Source organism: Astyanax mexicanus, chromosome 9, assembly GCF_023375975.1.
Source record: "Astyanax mexicanus isolate ESR-SI-001 chromosome 9, AstMex3_surface, whole genome shotgun sequence".
Classification (NCBI taxonomy): Eukaryota; Metazoa; Chordata; class Actinopteri; order Characiformes; family Acestrorhamphidae; genus Astyanax; species Astyanax mexicanus.
Window position 1 is genome coordinate 23,913,069 of NC_064416.1, and position 5,393 is coordinate 23,918,461.

Consider the following 5,393-nt stretch of genomic DNA (forward strand, 5'->3'; position numbering starts at 1 on the left):
CTGTTTCCTTCTCTCTCTGAAAATCTCCCTAATTTACTAAATCTTCACAAACTATGAATTCTCTGTCTTATATGTCTGGACTCATACACCATCCATACATATCTGAAACATATTATATTGACCACCTTTTTGTTTCTACACCCATTATCCGTTATTTTCAGATCCACATACACAGACACTTTGTATTTATATAATTACAGATTGTAGTCCTTCTACAGTTTCTCTACATACTTTTATTTATTATCATCCTTTCACCCTCTTTTAGAGCTATTATTTGGGTGGTGGATCATCCTCAGCACTGCAGTGACACTGACATGATGGTGGTGTGTTAGTGTGTGTTGTGCTGTGTGTGTGTATGAGTTGATCAGACACAGCAGTGCTGCTGGAGTTTTTAAACACGTCCTCTCATTGTCCATTCAATTATACACTCCAACCTACTGTAGCTACTCCAACTTGTGGATTTAAGGTCAATGACAGAAGCTCTGTTTGTGTTGTTCATCCTCTAGTCATATTATTCATCAGAGGTTACAGGACATTGCCCACAGGATGCTTCCCACAGAACGCTGCCCAATTTAAGAACAGGGTGAAAGAAAGATGAGTATGTAAAGTATGCAGAGAAACATAAACATTCCTTTATGGTCTTTAATAGAAAAAAATTATAGTAGGTGTGAAAACAAAGAGTTAATCCTAATGTTATGCTTAATCAGTGTACACATACACACACATACACAAGCAAGAAAACCTTTGCTGACTATTGAGGTAGAGCATTTTAGGCAATCGAATTCTAAAAAGTGATAAAAACTGTAGCCACATCATTAAACCTCAGACTGCTGACTCTCAGACTGCTGTGCTGACTTTAGTACTAGAGGGACAAATAAGTGGTGGAGACAGTCCGTCATATAAACTCTATAGTGTTGAGTGATTTGTAGAATGAATGGACCTTATTGAAGCTGACTGTTGAAGGTGAGTTTATGACCATAAGCCTGAACCCCCACTCCAACAATGTAGGGTTGGGGCAGTAGTAACTTGGGTCATCTCTGAGTGACAAAGGAAACATTTGGTGTGAAATAAACTTGAGGTGTAGTGAAACATGATAATGAGTACAAACTTTTGTCGAATAGCCCACCTCCATTCTTACACCGTATTTTGAAATACAGCACTTTTAGCTGATGCTGCCAGTAGGCTTACAATGGTAGAGATAGAGAGGGCATAGTGTTTCCCATGCAAAGTAATTGATATTTTTACACCATTAACAAGCTCAAACAACAGCTGTAATTCATGCAGTTCCATGGAACATTTTTTTCTAATTGTGACTTAATTACAAGATTATCTAGCAAAAGATACTGTGTGCATAAACAGTCTTTTTAAACAAAAAAATATCTGTGCACGTTCGAAGTTTTAAATGTTAGGGCCCACAGAATTGTGCCAATAAAGTGTTGAGCTACTTTGAGCTTGTTAATGGTGTAAAAACTGTGATTTCTTTCAATGGGTAACACCTTGCACCTATTGATAGCATTGGAATCTTGTTGGAAGCATTGGCTAAAAGTGCTGTATTTCAGAATGCTATGGGCAAATAAAAGTGGACTATTGGACAAAAGTTTGTACTTGTTATCATGTTTCACTACATCCCAAGTCCATTTCACACCAGATTTCTCCTTTAACTCTACAGCTGGACTGCTAAAGGTTTGCATTGGCTGTGGAGGGAATGTGTGAACAAAGTGGCAAAACCATACATTTACAGGCACTTCCACGCTGAGGTCTAGCACCTGAAGCCCAAGGGCAAGGCCCAGCTAGGCCACAGCTGCGTGTGACTGGCGCAGCGGCTGAGTTACGGGCTTTGATTGGCACCGCGCTCCTGCAGCACCTGATCTGGAGGAACACGGTGCATCTTGTCTGATATTCTGTGTGCACAAACTGCGAAATTCCAGTCAGCCAGGCCTCGGCCTATGACAAATGATCATCCGCTCTGAGGTGATCCCAGAGTGCTTGGCCCCTTTTGGCATGGAGGGTGTATGTGTGTGGGTGGGGGTTACAGCAGGTCCATTTGGGGTTTTGTGTGAACTTCTCCAGGACACAGCTCAGAGGCTGCAGAAATCCAGGCCATATTATTACATTACTGCTAAGCCTGCAGAGGTGGGGTGCTGAGTTAACGCTGACCTTTAGCTGGCCTTGGGTCAGGACTCTCGGCCTCCCTCACCAAAACTGCTGCCAAGGCTCCAGGGACTGTTTGTCATCTACAGCTTGCTGACCGCATCAAATCTAGCCCCAACACGGCAACCTAAGCCCTAGCAAAAACAAAACAAGCTGAGGTACAAGCTGTGGCTCTCCCAAAGAGGGGAAAAAGGGCATCACATTATATATTGGCAATAGGTCAGTCATAGTGGCTGCGTGTGTATTTGTATGTGTGTGTGCTAATTTTGATTCACTGCCAAGCTCCAGGTCAGCTTTCTGTTGCAGCTTTAGGTGAAATACAGTACGTTCTTTCTGAATTCATGAGCGCTCTCCTAAAGTGAGTTGTGTGTTATTTAGGGCTGCGTGGAAAAGCTCATTTAGGTCCTGCAGCATCTTAAACAAGCACACTGCTGCCCAATGGGTGATGTCATTCTGCTGTTTCCTGTCATTTCCTCACCCGGGCGCAATGCCACCAAATACCACTTTACTAAAACCATGTACAATTCAAATGAAGGAGCTGAGTCTTTTCACACTTCATTTCCAGCACTCATCAAACAGCAATTCATTCAGCGTGCTTTCATTGGATTGCTTTCCATGGTAACTAAGGACAAAGGGATACAAGAGCATCAGCTATCAGCCCTGGAATGTTCATATCAACTTTAGATCAACCACAGTCAGTCACTGCATGTATAGTATGGTCTACTAGGTCTAGGACAAGACAGTTGAGTGGCGTTACTAGGATGTCATCCTAGTATCGTTGACAGGTACTACAAAACTGTTCTTTTTGAATCTATTTTAATTTTTTTAATTGTTTTGTAATTAAGTTGAATTTGAATGTGTTATAAAGTCTCTATGTACATGTAGGTACAATTCAAATAAAGTGTTACCAAAAAGTTTAGAATGTCATCACATAGACACAGATGGTAAACACAAAAACAATGCTCTAACCCTCCAAAAAAACAACATTATGGAGTGGCCAAACATTCCCAGTATAGCTGAGCCATTAGGGACAGTGCAGAGAGGCCTCTGACTACCAGGGTGCTTAAGAGCCTTTAGACCACAGGGTTCAGGGTTTGGGTGGCTCAATAACTTAATACTCCACTTCTAAGACCCTTGAACCTAAGGACCTCCCAAGTCCATGATCTGCTTCTAGTGAAAAGACCAAGCTTTTAATTCTCACCTTGTCAGTGTACAATCACTGCGATCAATGGCCCGCTTCTTACCACAGAGCTGGACTTTTCTGAATGTTATTGGGCAATTGAAATACACTGTTCACATAATATTCAGTCAGTAAATTAATGCGGTAGGAACTGAGGGTATGGTATGAAAATTATACATACATACTATTATATTGGTGATTCTTTAAAGCTCCCAAACTTAATCAGTGGATGGAAAACACGTCATCACTTAAATCATCATTTAATAGAACTATATGTATTTGCATTACGGTGCAAACATGCATAAGTACATTATGTAAAAAAGATATTCTTTTAAAAATGTGTGTTATCCTATACAACATGAACTTTTTTGGTGATCATCAGACCAAATTAAAATAATTAATTAATTAATGGCAGATTGTTGCAGCTAATGTAACTGTATGTTTGCCTATTTTATCTAATAATATATTTCTTCTAAAAAATGCTATTTGAACACATGCTCCTCAGTCCTGTAACACCGTTCAATTTACCCCTATACAATAATAGATCAGTTTTTGTGACGTCATCACTGAGAGAAATTACACTGTACATGTCTTCTGAAAAACACACCACAAATATTAGTGTCACAAGTGTCACAAATACCTAAATTCCATGTTTTATTGTCAGACAAAGACTGTCAGGGTCAACATTTCAACTCTGTTATATGAAAAGAAAAAGTAAGGGAAAAAAGTTTTGGGAAAAGTATTTTTTTTAATGTGCTAAATACATGTGGTGCTACAGTCTCAGCTAAATATGAAATTATGGCTAAAAATAGCTAAAAACACCACATTTAGCAGCCCTGCTCCCCATTACAACTGGAATATTGTAACTCTAACAAGTCACATGACATCAGGGAGGGACAATGACACATTTGCACAGAACTAAGTGATGTTAACTGTGAGGTGTATTTACTTGTGTTGCCAGTCATTCAGACATTATTGGCTGTGTGCTGTGTTATATTATGTAGTGCTATTCAAGCTGCAGACTGATAAGCTGTTTTGTCATTAACACATATTGGCATGGGCGGGGTTACACATCACACTGTGATCAGCATGCAGAGGCGCTAGACCAGTGGTTTCTTCACTTTTGAGAGATGTTATACTGTTCATGTTTTTCTTCAGGCACTGGTTCTGCCTCTAAGTTTAACTTTCTCCCTCTTTATGCCTACAAGTCAGTGTTACAATAGATTAGGCAAAGTGGAGGTTATTTACAAATGTCTGAACTCTCTAAGAAAGTGTTTCTGGTTTTAATCTGGTTTTATTTCAGGTCAGTTGTTAACTGGGTTTACAGCACTCATTGTTTATTGCAGTAATTTTCTGCAGTATTTTATGTTTGATCTCATTTTTTAAGCCTTTTTAAGTCTTTTGCAACAGATCTGTGTGTTTCCTTGCATTGTAATTGTCCACAAGCTCAACTGAACCCTTTCATAGCTGTAGCTACAGTCGCTAAGATGGTTCTTTGAGGCCTGGAAGTTATTTCTTGTTTTTCTCTTTTTTTTTTTTGCATAGAGGTGATTAGTGCCAGAAAAAGATGGCTGCAGATTTGACAAGAATGCTTTCAAGATCTTTAACAACTTCTGTGTATGTGTTCAACAAGCTGTTATCAGCCCAATCGAAATCACACAATCATGGAATAGGACTTCTAGTTCTGGCATGTCTGGAGGCACGCACACTTCAGAGCAAAATGATGATAACACACACACACACACACACACGTTCACAGCACATGAAAAGTGGGATACAGGAAGGTTACGGTTAGCTTCTTTCACTGTACTAAAATCATTTTTCAGCAGCCGATTTTGCAGACACCAATTATTTCTAGAACTTGTCCTTTACTTATGTGTGCAAAAAATAGAATTTGCAAAGAGCTAAACCTCTCATTTTTTAAAACTATTGTAAAAAGCTCATCTGTTTATCTTACAAATCATTTTTGCTGTATCTTTATAACATCACACTGGAACTAGTTTTGAGAGTTTACACTGGTCATAAGAAGCTGGTTTAAAGAAATCACATTGGTTAAAATGAC